Genomic DNA, 19,773 nt, shown 5'->3' with positions numbered 1-19,773 from the left:
CACTAAGCACAGGACATAAGGGTCTGATTCAAATTTTCACCCCGTTGAAAAGATGGGTAATCTTTTCATCACCCCCGCCAGTTCCCTGTCAAATATCTCTATGATATTCGATGATGAGGAGACAGACAGTTTGGGCTCTGAGATATCTATCAGTTTAGGCCCCACGAAATCTGTCACGGAGAATGTAACTGTCAGTTTGGGTTCCATCAAATCTGTCAAAGAGAAGGCAGCTGTCCTTAAGTCATGTGCTGCTGCCCCCTCTGCTCCACCACCACTGCTGGCAGCTACCCCTCCACCGCAGTATTTTGGGGGCAATCTACCCCAATACCAGCCTGCCTCAGGAGGTGGCTACTCTCCCATGATGCCAGGCCTCTTACAGGCCTGTGCCACTGTCAGTCCATAGGCCCATAGAAGCCTTCCCAGTCAATGTGGGCCCCAACACCAATGCCCACCCCTGGATTCCCACCCCCATAGCTGATCTCTCCCTCATCAGGAAGACAGCCAATGAGTGAGCCCCAGATTCCCCCTACTTTCAGCAGGTCCGATGGTCCATGCAGTTACAAACATATTTCAACTGGCACCATTTGCTTAAAGCTGTGTTGGAGCCTACAGTCTTTCTTAGCTAGAAATCAGCCTATGAGGATCAGGCAGACTGCCAGGCCCAGATGAACATCTTACTTAATGTCCAGGTGACCTATGATATGCTCACAGGGCATGGGGAATATGTCCATCCTGTGTACCAGGCACAGATTGGCTTGAATGTCTATTTTCAACAGGTCTCAGACCTGGCCCTCAAGGCCCTCAGAGCCTGTACTTCCCAGGACTCCTCAGAGTACTTTCGAAATCTTTTCCAACAGCCTGGGGAACTCTTCACTGACTTCCTGTCCCGTGTCAATGAGGCAGTGGAGTGCAGAGTGGATACGGGCCCCACTAGAGATACACTGATTAAACAACTGACTTGGGAGGGGCTCAATGCCCAAACTGTAATGCAGTTGCAGCTGTGAAGAATGAAGACATACATGAATGGGTGCAGGCCACTGGAGATCTCGACCCCAGCACCGGTCCCATTGCCACTCTTCCTGCCTCCCTAGATGCTCTCCTCGCTGACAGACAGTATGCCAATGACACTCCTAAGGGCCCCCAGGTAGATAGACTTTGCTGGGGATGTAGCAAACCAGGACATTTGCAGCATGACTGCCCCTGGACAAAACCAAGAACCTGATGCTCCAGATGCAATAAAGGATTTCATTGGGCAAAGGACTGCAGGTCACACAGTTTGCTGAAACACCAGCACCTTTAAACTCCAGGTGGGGCACTCCTCAGCCCCACCAGTAAGAGGAGGTTCTGATAATCCAAAAATCTATTGGACAATGCCCATTCTCCCACACTCTCCAATGCTACCCATCTATCTTCATGGACAAGCTGTCAAAGGTTTGGTTGACATGGGTGCAGATGCTACCATTTTAAGCAAGACTGAGGTGCTTTGTTTCCCTCATTGGAAGTTTAAACCTGCATTCCCCCATCAATGGTGTAGAAAGCCAACAAGATTCTAAGATGACCATTCATCTGGTCCATTGGAAGGATCTTGATAGCAATCAGGGAGCCACTCACTCTATCATTTCCACTGTACCTAGGAACCTATGGGGCAGAGATATTTTGGAGGATATAGGTGTTGTCCTAACTACAGATGACAGAGCCTTGTTTGATGACATCAAGGTCCATGAAAAGGTGGGTCTTGTGGTCTGCAACCCTGCACAATATCTGCACCCCCAATTCTAAGGCCACTGTTCCCATGAGATCCACCATTGAGCCTCCTAACCCCATTCCATTGACATGACATGATCAAGAAATATGGGTGGAACAGTGGCCTATAATTGAACCCAAGCTGTCAACCCTAAAGTAATTAGTTGCAGAACAGTTAAAGATGGGGCACATTGAACCATCCACAAGTAAACATAATACCCCCATATTTATTATCCCCAAGAAACTGGGATGCTACTGCCTCCTGAAGGACCTTCATGTAGTTAATGATCTAATGGAAAAAATGGGGTCTACACAGCCAGGCCTCCCCAACCCTAGCACTATTCCTCCATCTCATTATATATTAGTTTTAGATATTAATGATTGCTTTTTTTCCAAATTTCCCTGATGCCACAGGATCGAGATCATTTTGCCTTTACTGTGTGGGAACCTAATATGCATAAACCAGCTAAGAGATATCAATGGACTGTTTGCCCCAAGGAATGAGAAATAGCCCCACTATTTGCCAGGTATATGTTTCTCAAGCTTTGGTCAATGTCCCCAGGGATGTTCTTTGGATCCATTACATGGATGATCTCCTCTTGGCACACCCAGATGCAGCCTATCTGCAAAAGACTGCCAAGGGAGTATTAGAAAATCTTGCATTGTTACATCTGATGGTGGCTCCAGATAAGGTCCAAAGGGTACCCCCCTTTGCCTTTTTAGGAATTTCCATTGCTAAGCAGATCTGCCCCCTTTCCTCTAAATTGGAAATGAAGGAATTGTACTCACTCTCAGAATTAAAACAGTTGTGTGGCACAGTTAATTGGCTTAAACTTTTCTTACCCATTCCTGACCAAGAGATGAGATACCTATTTTCATTGTTGGAGGGCCTCACCTGTCTTTCCACTAAGGTTAGGCTTACCCAAGAAGTTAAAGAGTTGCTACAAAAGGTTTTGGCCATTCTAGCCACCTCCAGCCTTCAACACCATGATCCCCAAAGACCTTTATTGGCAATGGTCCTCTGGACACCTAGGGGATTCTTGGTAGTTTTATGGCAATCTGGGCCCCTTCTATGGATACACCAAGCACATTCTGACCTGCACAAGGTCACCTCTAAGTTTGACCAGTCCTTCCAACTTGACTTTAAGGCATGGATACTGGCATGGAGAACATACAGACAAAAGCCAGATAAGCTTGTCTTCCCCTTTAAAGAATACCCAGTCCCTCTAGACAGATTCTATCTCATTCTAGGAAATGGCTGCAGGATTCACAGGAACAACTGACAATCACTTGCCAAAAAATAAGATCTTAGCTGAACTCCCGATACTTCCAATACAGATACAGCTCCATGCAGTCCCCTCCTCCACTCCCATCTCTCATGCTACTTTAACCTTTTCAGATTCCAAGAAAAACGGATATGGTGTTCTTATACAGCATCCTGGCTCCAAAGATGTTACACATGTTATCCCTAACCATAGTTCTGTTCAATTGGGTGAACTACTGGCCCTCCTCAACGTTCTAGTAGAGTGCCAGATCAAGCCCATTAATATTTTTTTCTGACATCTAATACACTGTACAGGCAGTTCATGTGCTGGCCTTTTCTTGAGTCAAAGACTCACTGACCCCCATTGCCAGCACTATGCTGCTTATACAAGATTTCTTAAATCAGAGGATTGAGCCTTGGTACCTGTCATATATTAGATCTCATTCCAAATTACCTGGAATATTGGCTTGAGGAAATGAGATCACAGACACCATCATATTAGCAGCCAGTATAGATCTCCTAGAGTAAGCCGGGGCTCTTCACCAGCAGCTCCATCTGTTTCCATGGAATTTGCATAGACTTTTTCCAGAATTACTGTTTTCCCAATGTAAACATTTGTCCTGGGCATGTGCCACTTGTGCTCCTCTTGCCCCCTTAGGACCACTTCAATGTGCAGGGGTTAATCCCAGGGGCTTGTTGCCTAATGCCATCTGGCAGATGGATGTCATGCTTCATGCCCCCTTTGGTAATCTTAAATATGTTCATGTGATAATAGATAATTGTTCCTCCTTTGTTTATGCCCTCACCCTTTCTGGGGAGAAGGCCATCAATGCTACCAAGGCACTTAAGTCAGTCATGGTAGTTATGGGGTTACCTTGGGCACTTCAGACTGACAATAGCCCTGCTTATGCATCTCAACAATTTAATGACTTTCTGGGGTCCTGGAAGATTTACCATACCACTGGCATCCCCTACAATCCACAGGGACAGGCCAATGTTGAGAGGACCAACAGAATTCTTAAGGAGCTGTTGACGAGGACTATCTCGCCAGAGGCTAGGAGAGATCCTCATCTGGCCTTAACAGAGGTCCTTTTTTATATGAACTTTCTCAGTTTTGATGACAAGGGGCTCAGCCTGGCCTACAAGCTTTGGGCATCTCTGCCAAGTAACACACTTCTGCTCCGGTGAGATGGAGAGATACTATCTCCCTCCAATGGCAGCCACCAGCCCTTCTACTAACCTGTGGGAGAGGGTATGCTTGTGTTTTTCCTCAGAGTGCCACTATATCAATATGGGTTCCAGCAAGAGATGTGCGCTTGGCCACAGATCAGCCTGCTTCCACCAAGGAGAAAATCACTCAGGATGGGTAATGTATTACTCCCCTTTCTTGTTCTCATTGACCCTATAAAGGCTGAAGACTTGTGGAGCCTTGCTTTCCCTAGCCTTTTGAGATGAAGAACATTAGTTTAGCAGGCTGGGAGCTAGCTAAATATATTAAGGGCCCATGGTCAGCTAAGTTTCTATATTATTCATTACAGCTAACACATGAAATTTTCCAATTAAACCAGACAAAAGCACAGGCCTTTGATCCTTTATTTTTGAAAAGGTTTGGCATTATATAAAGAGGCTGTTTGATCCCTCCTGGATTTCACCTATGTTTTGATTGGCGGGGTAGTGTTTTTGATCTTTCTCCTTTTTAAGTGTGTCCTACAGCACATCCAACAACAACAGACGGCCACTAAGGTGACTCTATAGGTGTTGATGGCTCTTAGACATCCAACTCATAGCCCTCCACAGGAGGTTATACATGTCTGGCTTTCTGAAATTCAAAAGGCTACTGACACACCCCACCCAGGGTGACTCCCCAGGGATGGATGTTCCTTGAGGGCTGGTAGTCAAAGACAGGTAAGAGCTTGTTTGGCAAGCCAACCTAAGACAGACACAGTCCAGTTACTGAGCCCCCATGAGGTGGGGTCAACAAGGCCAGAGCAAAGAACTCCAACTCCCGCTGAGTGCCCATGTAATGAAATAAAAGGGTGGATATGTAGTAGGACAGGCCCATAGAGTCAAGGAAATTGGCTCAGACCAGTAGCCAAGACATGCACATAACATACTCCTTAAGAGCCAACCTGGAGTCTGCCTGAGGGCCTAGCAACAGGAGCTTTCACAGTTCCTGATCATGCCCAGCCAATGAGGGATGACCACACAGACTGGGCACTGTGAGGAGGTTATATAAGGCCTACCCTGTTATTGAATAAATGAGTTCATTATTTCAATGGACTCTTGGTGTCTGTGTCATTGACGATGCACCTTCTCACCCCCTCCCCCAAGGGAGCCATTAGGATCCAAGTAACATACAACAAAACAACCAACCAACACAACCTATAACACAACAACCAACCATTACCTACAACACAACAACCAACACCTACAACAAAACAACCAACCAACACTACCTATAACAAAACAACCCCCACAAAAAACCACCAACAAAAACCACAAAGAAAGAAGTAAATAGAGATCTATAGAGGAAAGCATCTACATCGACCTCTGACCTCCATGTGCACACACATTCTCATGTACACATGCATATGAAAGCACACACATGGACATGTATACCACACACAGAAAGAGTTGAGTGAGGGTGGTCTAAAAGAAAACTCAAGCCCTACTGTTTGTCACTCATCCCATTGTAGGATATTCAGATTTTCTGAGCTCTAATACCCTTTTCTATAAAAATGAGGTACTATACCTCACATAGTTGTGAGGCCCAGTAGGAAACAAACAAACAAACAACCCCCCCCAAAAAAAAAGCCCACACCAAAAACCAAACCACACAACAATAACAGATGAAACCACTTTAAACTCCCCCCCCCCATTACAAAGTACTAATGTATAATATAAGAAGTTTGGAGACGGGCGGTGGTGGCGCACACCTTTAATCCCAGCAGTCGGGAGGCAGAGCCATGGATCTCTGTGAGTTCAAGGCCAGCCTGGGCTACCAAGTGAGTTCCAGCAAAGGCGAAAAGCTACACAGAGAAACCCTGTCTCAAAAAAACCAAAAAAAAAAAAAAAAAAAAGAAGAAGAAGAAGTTTGGAAAACAGAAAGAGAGAGAAGATTGGTAATCTCACCAACCAAGGGGGCTGAAGAGCTCCTCAAAGTCTTTTTAACTTCTTCTCTATCTATGTTCAATACACACACACACACACACACACACACACACACACACACACACACACGTACATGCACACTTAAAATGAAATGTAGGGTGTGGGAAGTCTGCTCCTACCGAAAGTTTCTCAGGGGAGGAGAGAGGAATAAGGAAGTATTAGATAGAAATATAGAAGAAGACAGAGAGAAAGACAGAGACATAGGATAGCTTCAGGAGGGTCCTGGGTCAATACTCAGTCACTTCCAGTTTATCCATGATGGGCGTTTTATATACACATCAGCAAGGGGAGGAGCAAAAGACCTCCCCCTCTCAAGGTCGAGGTATAAAGTACCAACAAGTGTAGACCCTTCAAAACACCTGGTAACCACGCCTTTGGCCTAATCATCCTATTATGCAGCCCTGCTGTGTAAAGCAAGCTCAGACTTCCTGACCTTGAGTAAGGCCTTACTAGGGAGTCTGTGGGCCTCCACAGTAGAGTGAACAGGATGATTTTTGTGTACCTTTTCTGACTCATCCTTTTTTCTTTCTAATGGCTAGGAGGACAAGAGTAGTAAAATAAGCCCTTGGTCCAGCATGTTTGGTTTTACATGCTTCTGATTTAGTCTCCCATCTTGCTAGAGCAATGATGCAGAGCTTCTGCTAGAGCTGCTGTATGTGCACCAGAGCACTTCCTGTCGACAGAAGTCACCACTGCCTCTGTTTACTATGTTCACAGTCTTCTGCTTTCACCTAGAATATAAATGTTTTCACTTTTTCAAAAACGTGAACACTTACCTTTGTGGATAACACAGGCTCCTGTGCAGTATACACTCTCAGGTATACGTTTAAAGTCTTAAGTGACTGTTATTAATTTTTATTTATGTGTATATGTGTGTGTATCTGTGTGAATGAATGCCATGCATATTCAGGTGTGTTGCTGGAGGGCTTCTCTCCAGCTTCCACCAAACCCCACAGTCCCACAATCCACTTATAAAATAATCACTCAGATGCTTATATCACTTATAAACTGTATGGCCGTGGAAGGCTTCTTGCTAACTGTTCTGATATCTTAAATTAACCCATTTCTATAAATCTGTACCTAGCCACATGGCTGGTGGCTTACCAGTGTCTTTACATGCTGCTTGTCCTGGCGATGGCTGCAGTGTCTCCCTCCTCAGCCTTCTGCTTCCTAGAATTCTCCTCTCTCCTTGTCCCACCTACTTCCTGCCTGGCAACCTACTTCCTGCCTGGTCACTGGCCATCAGTGTTTTATTTATATAGAGCAATATCCACAGCTCTTCCCCCTTTTTTTCTTTTTTTAAAAAGGAAGGTTTTAACTTTAAAATGGTAAAATTACATATAACAAAACAATTACTGAGCAAGAATTATAGTTACAATATTAAAGAAGATGTCCTATCTATCTTATATTTGTGAGTTTAAGGTTTTATATCTAACTTATCTTTTATCATAACTGAGGAAATTACAACTATCTAGTTTTCAACCACATCAAAGACCTGAAAAGGAACATAATGGTACCTGAGAAATGGTAGATGGATGCAAGCAACTTTCGGGAATCTTGCAAAAGTAGACCAAGACAGCTGGCAGCCTGGACAGTCACCTAATGTTTCTCAGCATTGTTGGTACATTTAAATTGGCTACAGGCCTAGAGTATCTGACAGACCATTTTCAGAAGCAGGAATTCTGAAAGACCATCTTACCCTGTCTTGGCAGAGTACAGTGGTCACTTTCCTTGTGTCCCGCTTGTCCAGAAAGGACAGCATTGTATTTGTACTGTCAGCCATTAAGGCAAGGGCAGTTCTTTGTCCAGTAGGCCATTTTGTGCCAAAAAGATAAACTTCCAAATGGAAATGTCTTAGAAGCCCAACATTCTCTTGGGATCAATTGGTGCAGCCAGGAGCAATTGTGTCTCACATCAACAGAATTTTAAGTTATTTAAATGCCATATTCTCTAGGTCTATGAAGTGTTTGAAGATTACCTATCTATCTGAAATATATCTATGTATACCTAGAAGACTTAACTAACATGGCTACAGATATGATTATCATAGATGACTAATTATTAATCTATTTTTTAATTATCCATTACAATTTTAAATGAGTTACATAAACATAATACCTCAAACAAGAATAGAAATATATATATTTATATACAATATAACAAAATTAACTTCAAGTTTGTATCAATAAACTAAAATTTATACCAATGTAAAACATTTTAAACATAAACTAAAATCTATACCAATATAAAACATTTTAAACAAGTTGTTCTTTAAAAGTAGGTTCATTAATCTACCCTTTTATCTTATCATCTCCATATCCTCCTATATATCTATATCATATCCCCTTTTCTTTTTTAGAAAGAGATCACATTTATAATCAACCTGTTTTAAATAAAAATATTGATTTTTTTCTGTCCCACACCAGAGGGCTCTTCTGATTTGGGACACAAGAATCTCTTAACCATTTTTTTTTTAAAGCAATATGTCTGGGTTTAGAGGGGGAGTGAGCCAATTCCACCTCTAAAGCCAGCTTGGTATATTTGGGAATTTGGGCATAGCATCTCTTACTACTTCCTGCTGGAGAGGGGCGCTGTATCTTATGGGGACGCAAAGAAAATTTTAGGCCTATGGGGTATTCCGTGAGGCTGTATTGTGTGAACCAGTCACCTTGAAACTGCTCTGGATGTTGGATCATCTGGGCCATGGTGTCATCAGAGACCTTTTAGGGGGTCTTGGCTGGTGAAACCTGATGTATCTTAATCTGGAACAAATCCACAGCCTCTGGCTTTCTGTGGAAACAAAAGCAGAACCTTTTTTCCAAAGCAACATATCCTTAAATCCAAATTTTGAAGTCAAGTTACCTTTAAAATATACATTTTGGTATAACTCAACAGCTTTTGCAATCAAATGTTTTTCTTCAGTTACGAATATCAAAGAGAACATAATCCAGATTCTCTGTGTGGTAGCCATCTTTACGTGGCTTATGTTTTATATTACCTCGAGCCTATTGCTTTAAACTGCACCATTCTAAGACTGAAAAGGTTCTGTGGCTGCTGGCTCCACCCATTTCAGCTTTCCACATGGCAGTGGTACATTTTCCGCCAGCTCTGGGAGTCATCAAGTCTCAGAAATAGTGGGTCTAAGCTTTTATCAAAGCAGCGTGTAGCCCAGAAACCTCTTTTTTTTTTTTTAAATACTAGTAAAGACTAAATCTACCACACAACTTAATGTGCCGCTGGCAGATGCCTCATTTCTGCCATACTGCCGGTCAAACACACATGCCAGGAACCCGCCAGTGTTCAAACCTGTGTTTTGCGGCGTCTAGCTGCCCGTATGAGACAAGAAGCAGGAACCTGGTTTTGGCTCTGTTTAGAATTGGTTATTAAATATTGTCAGGTTTAAGGTGGAAACTCGAGCCATTGGGCGCCTTTTGTTGTTGGAGGGCTTCTCTCCAGCTTCCACCAAGCCCCACAGTCCCACAATCCACATATAAAATAATCACTCAGACCCTTATATCACTTATAAACTGTATGGCCGTGGCAGGCTTCTTGCTAACTGTTCTGATATCTTAAATTAACCCATTTCTATAAATCTATACCTAGCCACATGGCTGGTGGCTTACCGGCGTCTTTACATGCTGCTTGTCCTGGCGGTGGCTGCAGTGTCTCTCCCCTTCTTCCTGTTTCCTCAATTCTCCTCTCTCCTTGTCCCGCCTATACTTCCTGCCTGGTCACTGGCCATCAGTGTTTTATTTATATAGAGCAATATCCACAGCACAGGTGCCTTTAATGTTCCAGAGAGAGCATCAGATCCTTTGGAACTGGAGTTACAGGAGTCTGGGAACTGCCCAGTGTGGGTGCTGAAAAATGAATTCAGGTCCTATGCAAGAGCATCAGGTGCTCTTAACTACTGAGTCATCACTCTAGGCCCAAAGGGTCTATTTTTTATTTTTCTTAAGGGATTGAAAGATATTACTACAAACAAAGAAAATATCTTTTAACACCCATGACCTAAAACTATGGTGATGTATTGTATCTCCCAATATTGTGTACCCTAATAAAGTTTATCTGAGGATCAGAGGAAAAAGCCAGCCACTATAGTAAACATAGAGGTCAGGCAATGGTAGCACATGCTTTTAATCCAGTCATTTAGGAGGTAGAGATCTGTCTGGATCTCTGTGAGTTCAAGGCCACACTGGGAACAGAGCCAGATGTGGTGGTACACACCTTTAATCCCAGCACTAACCATAAAGGTCTGGAAGTCTGTACAGACAGACAGGAAGTGACAGAGCTGGGCAGAGAGAGGAAATGAAATGGCAGAACAGAAAGGCATATAGACATGGGTATACAGGAAGCAGGTCTCTTTGGAGACTGAGTGATGGTAAGGTGAGGTTGGCTTGTGGCTTTTCCTATTCTGATCTCTCAGGTTTTATCTGGCTCCAGGTTTTTTATTAATAAGACCATTTAGCATATCATCTTACATAAAACATATATCTAAGCAAGAAGACCAAGAATAAATCAACATTTTGTAAGACAATTATTTATCAAGTACTGTTTCATAGTAGAACTGCCTCAATGAATGGCTTTAGACTTAGTCTAAATGGTGCAGCTTATGCTCCTTACCTGAGATAAGACTTTCTGTGTGAGTGTGCCATTAAGTTAAGGGACAATCAGCTAAAAACAAAACAAACCTAGACAGTCTTTAAACTAAAGGAATTTATTTGTTTATAAAATATTAGTGATTGCCTGGCGGTGGTGGCACACGCCTTTAATCCCAGCACTCGGGAGGCAGAGGCAGGCGGATCTCTGTGAGTTCAAGGCCAGCCTGGACTACCAAGTGAGCTCCAGGAAAAGGCGCAAAGCTACACAGAGATACCCTGTCTCGAAAAACCAAAATATATATATATATATATATATATATATATATATATATATATATATATATATATGATAGACTCACTGAGACATCTGTTAAATGGCCATACATAGATTTTTTCCTAGTCAGCCCCATCCATCCCATTCACACCAAACCTAATACAGAATAGCTCTGAAGTTAAAAGTAGCTTGAATATTAACAATATACAAAATTATACATGAAATTGCAATATGAAGAACTATATACTTAAAAGTAGAATTTTCCATTTGCACTAATTTTAGTATAATGTAAATGAGTATAATGTGTTAATTATATTTAATAATCTTTATCCTTTTCTCATTATCGCAACAAAATAAGAAAAAAATAGGTTTAAACTGGTGTTAAATTTCATTTCTGTATCTTAAACTTTAAAAATTCATATATTACTTACATGATTTTAAAAACAAAAGAAAACATACTTGCAAGTCTATAGATTTCATATATAACCTTCCTAAATGAAAGATAAGAAAAATATAGATTATGACCTGCTTGAGCTTAAATGGTTCCAAAATTTTCTAAAATTTGAAATTACTTTCTTTAAATCTCAAGAGTGACTATTTAAAATAAGTACATATGTTGGAGTACATATTCTATAGACTAGTGGAAGTCCAAATTAACTAAGGTGTATAAAATAATTACTTATTTGATGTCAAATGACCATCTCTGTCTTGCCATACCACACATTTGATCCCTGTCAGCTAAGCAGTCCCCTTTCAACAGTGACCCGAGAGGAGGAAGTCTCATTTGCATGATCCGAAAACCACTATTTAGTCTTTGAAAGGAGGAGCTTGCTTTTGTAAACTTGTTCTATAAGATCATGTTTCTTCAAAAGTGATACTCTCTTTTATTCCTGAACCGGCATTCCTAATATTTAAGTAAGTCATGGCCATTGGTCGCCAAATATTGGCTAGGGTAAATTTACTCTAAATTACCTCTTTTCCTGGTGGTCCATGTAAAGCCTTTAAACTGGAATTGTCTAAGGCAATTTAAATTAATAGAAAAGTAAACAGACAATCCTTAAAGCAGAAATGTCATGGTACTTAAGCTATTTGTTAACTCTGACACCAAACAGAAGGATAAAATTTAGAATGAGGCTCTTTAATTCACAAAGCCATGGCAAAACTTACATTTTTAAATTGGCATAGCTCAGTGAATTCCCAAGTATTCATTGGTAATGTCCAAGCTTATCCGTCACCCAGAAAAGCAATGTCACTGTTGACCTCTTTTGCTGTGTCTCACAATCACTGACAAGCTTGCATTGCTCACCGGCAAACATTCCTTCAGTTTCCAATTCTCAATTGCATTTTGGAATAAAGATTATAACCATTAGTTACACGTTCTATTAGCAAATTTTGGCTAAGAGATAGCAGAACAGTGTGTAGTTAGTTTGAATTATTTTTACATTTATTTGTTTATGGGTTTGTGGGTGGGTGTGCATGCCACGGCATGTGTGAGGAAGTTGCAGAACAACTTGCTGTTGGCCACAGTAGGAAGCCGGGTGCACTCTCACAGAGCACATGAGGTAAAGTGGTCAGATGATAGGCCCCAGAATAGCTCTTCCTGCTTGTTAATATAGTGACATCTTCTCTACAACATTTTAAAATATTTGTTCTAGTTTATGGGTGAGTACCCACATATATCTATGTTTACCTCAGGTATGCCTGGTACTACCCAGGCCTGATGGAGTTGGATTTCCTGGGACTGGAGTTACAGGTGGTTGTGAGCCACCATGTGGGTGCTGGGAGTCAAATCTGCATCCTCTCAAGAGCAGCCAGTGCTCCTAACTGCTGAACCATCTCTCCAGCCCCCTTCTAGACCACTTTTAACTACTCCTCATGACACTTCCAAAGCTTCCTTAATACCTGCCCTTCTTCTGTGTCCCAGGACACTACCAATTTTTTGTAATTAGGCAACCTCTAGTTGGCATCTGTTACAATGGGTAAATGCTCAGCTCTATCACCAGTTTAAAATACCTTGACCGTCCCTCTTTATATGTGGAGCACTCCCAGGTCCCCGCTGCCGGATGCATCCTGCTCATCACAAAGGCCACATCATTAAATCTTTGGACCAGACCCTCTGGGATCCATAAAACTAGAAACATGTTGCAGTCAACAGTTTTTATCTAAATTACTTAAAAAACAAATGTATGACAGTTTAGCTTAAGACTTTAAACAGCAGGACTTATGAAGGTATCTTTTTGTTAGTTTAAGACAGCCTCCTTCTGTAGTTCTGTAGCTCTGGAATTCACTGCCCAGGCTGGCCTTGAACTTGCAGTGATCATCTTGCCTCAGTCTCCTGAGTGCTGGGTTTACACCATGATTGGAATGTATCTTTTTTTTAAAGGCTCCGTTATTTATTACTACCACTACTACTACTATTACTGTGGGGAGGAGCAGGTGTGCATGTGCCATGGTGTGCCTTCAGCAGGCAGAGGACAACTTTCCGGAGGCAGTTTTCTCCATCTACCATGGGTTCTTGGGATTCAACTAGGGTCATAAGGTTTGTGTGGTTTTTAGCCAATGAGCCATCTTGCCGGCTCTAAAGCTTCTTGTTGAGATATAAACCAGATGCCATAAAATCCACTCATTTCAAGAGCACATTTCAGTAGATTTTAGTACACTGGCTGAGTTTTCCAACTGTTGTTACACTCCAGTGTTTAACATCTTTTCACACCAAAAGCCTGGCTCCCCTGAGCAAACACTTCCCGTTTTTTATCTCCTTCTCAGCATTTAGAGTTCAAGGCCAGCCTGGTCTACAGAGTGAGTTGTAGAACAGCCAGGGCTACACAGAGAAACCTTATCTTGAAAAACAAAACAAAAACAAAAAAAAAGGAAAGGAAGGGAGGGAGGGAGGGAGGGAGGGAGGGAGGGAGGGAGGGAGGGAGGGAGGAAGGAAGGAAGAAAAGAAGAAAGGAAGGAAGGAAGGAAGGAAGGAAGGAAGGAAGGAAGGAAGGAAGGAAGGAAGGAAGGAAGGAAGGAAGGAAGAGGAAGAAAAGTGTGTGTGCTTTGAATGGCCTCATGTGGTAGATGGCACTTAACTGGGTAACATTTTGTCCCCAGGGTCAGGGCAGGAGTTCATTTCTGATGTTTAAATCAAGTTGGAACAAGAAGCAATCCCAGGAAATGTTTGCTGCGGATGATCTAGACCCAGAAACGCTGCTCTGAGAAGAGCTGAAGGGTGGCTCAAACCCGCTGCCTTCCAGGAAAGGCTCCTCCATCCCACAAGCACTGGGAAGCTAGTGAGGGCACTGAGTGAAGAGGGGGGGACGGGAAGGAGGGGGCAGGGTCAGATGTACCCTTCAGAGTGAACAATTGTTACTGGCCCAGGGCACTGATGCTGGCTAGTTCTGGGACAGATGGTTCAGTGGTTAAGAGTGTTTGCTGCTCTTCCAGAGGACTTGAATTCAGTTCTTAGCAGCTGCACTGCATGACTCAGACCCACCTGTTAGTTCAGGTTCCACCCACATATGTGCGTGGAATACAAGGTTGTTGTGAGGTTCAGTAAATGATGGATATGGTAATGTTGAAGTTCAAGCAGAGACAAAGACAAACGATTACAGAGCCAGACATATGTACATATGTAATGCTGATTACAACAGAATGTCCACTCTTTAGTAAACCTTCTTCTTTTCTTCTTCTTCTTCTTCTTCTTCTTCTTCTTCTTCTTCTTCTTCTTCTTCTTCTTCTTCTTCTTCTTCTTCTTCTTCTTCTTCCTATTCTTCTCCTCCTCCTCCTCCTCCTTCTTCTTTTCTTTTTTTAGATTATAATTATATCATTTCTCCCTTCTCTCCAGACACTCCCACACACTCTTCCTTGCTCTCTTTAAGATTCATGGCCAGTTTTTAATTAATTGTTGTTATGTGCGCGCGCGCGCGCGCACACACACACACACACACACACACACACACACACACACACACATTCCTAAGCATAGCCCTCTCGGTCCATATAATGTTACTTGTATGTGTGTTTTCAGGGCTGACCATTTGGTATTAGATAACCAATCAGTATGTTTTTCCCTGGGGAAAACTTTCTCCTGTTCATTCCTTAGCTGCCTGTAGGTCTTTGTGTAGGGTTGAAGCCTTTTCCATCTACTTTGGCATGTCTGCCATTGTTGTTCTTGCTCAGCTCATGTTCAGGGAGTCACGTTGGTGAGACTTTATAGGTGTGGCTTCTGACATTATTAGGACACAAAGTCTCACAGCAAACTCTCTGATCCTCTGGCTATAACAATATTTCTGCCCCCTCTTCCACAATGTTCCCTGAGCCTTAGTTGTGGCAGTTAAACACATTGCTTCTTGTAGTTAGTCCCCAGGGAAACAGTGAGGTCATGGACTGTCTGAGTTAGGGTTTCTATTGCTGTAAAGAGACATCATGACCATGGCAACTCTTATAAAGGAAAACATTTAACTGGGGTGGCTTACAGTTTTAGAGGTTCGGTCCATTATCATCATGGTGGGACATGGTGGCATGCAGGCAGACACGGTGCTGGAGAAGGAGCTGAGAGTCCTACATCTTGATCCACAGGTAGCAAAAGCAACTGTGTCACAGTGGACATAGCTTGAACATAGGAGACCTCAAAGTTCACTCCACAGAGACACACTTCCTCCAACAAGACCACACCTACTCCAACAAAGCCACACCTCCTAATAGTTGCCCCTTCCTGTGGGGGCCATTTTCATTCAAACCACCACATGGCACCAATATAGAATTGAGCGTATGGAAGAGATAAGTAATTCCCCAACGCCACAGTTGCTTACTTTTAACCAGGATTTAAATTGGGTCTGGCTGATACACTAAAATGATCTGTGGGTGCTAGGAACTGAACTCAGGTCCTCTACAAGCTCAGTGAACACTCTTAGCCACTGAGTCCCAGCTGAAATCACCCATCTTACATTTCTAATGCTTTTCTTCCTATTTATCATGTTTGTTATAAGAACCACAGATTATGATAACTGCTTAAAACAAACCCTAGTTCATTTTGTCCATGTACCCTGTACCCCTTTTTCATGTTGTCTGTGTACTGTGTTTATGAACGTGACTTGTCTAGGCGATTGTAATGTTAGCAAACTGAAGCCAGACATCGAGTCAGCAGGTCAAGTGTTTTAGCTCCACGTAGAGGAGTCTGTACAGCAGCTGGGCACTGGAACATTGGTTGTATTTATTCTATTTTTCTCTTGGTACCAAACAAGTTTGATTAAATAGATGTTTTTCCATCTGGATGTCTTGGCAAACATCAGACAGGCAGACAAGGGAAGACATATGTGCAAATATGTTTTTGAGGTAGAATTGCACTTGGTGTCTCCAACCAGCATGGAATTTGGCTTCTGAGCTTTGAGCTTCATGAGCTTAAACTTACAGGAAAGAGTCAAATATTAGAAATTATAAATTGTTAAGTGTTTCTTACTTCCTCACACCAAACCTAAGCCAGTTTTGATGAAAAAATGGTATAATGTAGAAGAACAAACAGACTTCTTTTAATAACCTGAGACTTAGGAATTAAACATAGCAGGCCGAAGATCCTGTAGGAATTCCAAGTGATATTTCCCGCCGTTCACTGACGGGTGTTCTAAGCCTTGGCTTGTATAGCATGCTACTTTATATAGTATTCTTTATTCTTGAGATCTCTGCAGGAGAAGATATTATATTGATATACATAATCATCTGCACTTCCTTCACAGCTGGCCACATGGGAAGGGAATAAGCAAAAATAGTGTCCGATCTTAAAAGAGGAAAGGAAAAAAGTTTAAAAAGATTAAAGACCAGCACAAAAAGGAAATGGGAAGTAGATTATGGATATTTTAAATGATAAATACAAGCCAAAAATATACTGGAATGATTTAACTTTCAAAGAGTTTATAACTTTATGGCCTTTTCAAGGAGACATCTACCATATTTTATAGTGGTTTTATATTCATTTATATTATATTTTAAAAGTTGTATAATTAGTGATTACTCTATTTATTATGCATACGCTAAAGGTTCAAGGTATTAAAGGTGATGAGCAGAGAGAGATTTTCCCCTCCGATTACTTACCTGGGGTTTGGGTGGAGGGCCCATAGGACAGCACAATGACAGTGAGACATTGAGGAGGTTCTGCAGGGGACATTGGGAGAAGCAACACCTCACTGACTTCCAGAGAGGTAGACTCCATTACAGAAATCCCCTTGACAAGACGAGTGCTATGAAGTGTCTGCTGGGGAGAGTTGACGACAAGCTTAATGGAAGAAAGTAATAGGCATGCTGGGTGTAGTACAGGGCCAAGTACATAGAGAGGAGGAAATGAGAAGCAGGATGGTCAGTGAGGGTAGATCACTAGGCCACAAAAGCCACACTAATGTCCACTGTGTGTTCTGAAATTGTTTGCTGTCTTGGAACCCAAATACGCCTTCTTCAAGTATGGCCCAGCGTACTGTCTACACTAAGTTTGATTATTTGGGAGAAGGTGTTAGGTGCTTAGTTAGCTGCTGTCTTGTGTAACTACCAATGGAGGAGAAGACTCCAGGGATGGATCTGGGAGAGCAGGAGGCAGAAAACAAGGTGAGGACCTAAGGTTTGGAGAAGCTCCCTGCAATCTTAAAGGACCATGAGATTTTATTCAGATTTTAGGGCGAAGGAGGCCCAGTTTATACAAATAAAACAATAGATAAATAAATAAAATAAATAAAACTAAGACACAATATCTTAGTTACTTTCCTGTTGCTGGGATAAAACACCATGACCAAGGAACTTACAAAAGGAAGAATTTATTTGGGGCTCACAGCCCCGGGGGTACGAGTCCATGACCATCACTGTGGGGAGCATGGCAACAGTCAGGTGGGCGTGGTGACAGGGCAAGCGCTCAGAGCTTACATGTGGCTCCTCAAACAGGAAATCAAACACACTAGGAATAATGCCAGTCTTTAGAAACCTCAAAGCTCACCCCAAGTGACCTATCTCCTCCAATAAAGCCACACCTCCTAATCCTTCCCAAACACTTCCACCAACTGGGGACCAAGTATTCAAACACATGAGCCTATGGGGGCCATTCTCATCCACACCACCACAAACCAAATGGGGGTGTTTCCTAGAGGAAAAGGAATTGGGGGATTTAATCAAAACCTTGGAAGAAATGACCTTCTAAGATGGGTTACAAGATAACAGGTGTGCAGTGAAGAGAGACCTAGCATGAATGAGAAAAGTGTGCACATACCCACACTCAGCCTCACACTTGGCCTCACACTCACATTGTCTACAGTTAGAGACCCACTCTTCTAAGGCACCTTTTCCTTTGCACTGGAGATTTTCTTCAAATCTCTAATGGTTTGATAAGAAACAAGGCCCCATACCAGTTTTGAACAACAGCATCTTATTTGACTAAAGAAAAACACAGATTTTAAAACCTCAGTGGGCCTGGTCAAGAGTGGGAAGGCCTTCCCTCTGCTCCTCAGACCATGCTCAGAATTCCTAGGACTTCACAGAACAGAAGCTAAACCCACCAACTTAAGGCCAGTGTGCCTTATTGGTCTCTGTTGATTAAAGCCTGCTGACCTTGCCAGGACACATTTCATTTAAAGGTTTGTGTCAGAAAATGAAAAAGGTTGATACTATCCAGGGCTGGGAAGTGGGGTGGGAAAATGTCCAGACCCTGGTGGTGAGAGGGGGAGTCAAAGCTGAATTCATCACCTTTGAATGTGTGAGCCACGGGGACCTGTACTTCCACTTCTAGACATCACTTATATAGGAACATTGTATGTCAGCTCATCCACAGCATGCTCGCTGTAAGACTGCAAAAGCAGCTGGGCGGTGGTGGCGCACGCCTTTAATCCCAGCACTCGGGAGGCAGAGGCAAGCGGATCTCTGTGAGTTCGAGGCCAGCCTGGGCTACCAAGTGAGTTCCAGGAAAAGGCGCAAAGCTACACAGAGAAACCCTGTCTCGAAAAACCAAAAAAAAAAAAAAAAAAAAAAAAAAAAAAATTTAGCATGGATAGCTTTAAAAGGGAAATGCTGCTATCTCCATGATATATCAGAGCCATTAAAATAGAATCTATAGATTTTTGTTTATATTGATAGAGAAAGACATCCTTGGTACCATGTCAAGTGAAAATGGAAGTCACGCCGGGCGGTGGTGGCGCACGCCTTTAATCCCAGCACTCGGGAGGCAGAGCCAGGCGGATCTCTGTGAGTTCGAGGCCAGCCTGGGCTACCAAGTGAGCTCCAGGAAAGGCGCAAAGCTACGCAGAGAAACCCTGTCTCGAAAAACCAAAAAAAAAAAAAAAAAAAAAAAAAAAAAAAAGAAAGAAAATGGAAGTCACGAACAACATGGCTTGATATTTTTAGTAATCAAACAGGGAAAGGCAGACCTTAGTATAGCTGTGTGCTAATTCTAATTGCCCAGGAAAAACCAAAAATCTAGAAACAAATGATTAGTGTAGGGATTTTGTCTCCTGGAGTAGGGGAAATAGATTTAGGTAAGGAAGATATATACATCTTACTCTGTAGATATTTGTGTTATTTGATTTTTCTATAAGGCTATGTGGTCCACCGAAAAGATATGATATAATTTTACAACCAGAAAAGGGAAGACGATAAAATAAGAAAATATCGAGACTGTTTTGTAAGACTTGGTAGGTTTTATCTCTTCTGCTAACCAAACACAGACAGGGTGCCCGTTTTCCTTTTTTCCTTGGCCACCAGGAAAT

Source organism: Peromyscus maniculatus, chromosome 10 (assembly GCF_049852395.1).
Source record: "Peromyscus maniculatus bairdii isolate BWxNUB_F1_BW_parent chromosome 10, HU_Pman_BW_mat_3.1, whole genome shotgun sequence".
Lineage (NCBI taxonomy): Eukaryota > Metazoa > Chordata > Mammalia > Rodentia > Cricetidae > Peromyscus > Peromyscus maniculatus.
The sequence above is the reverse complement of the archived record's forward strand: the minus strand, read 5'-3'. Positions refer to the sequence as shown.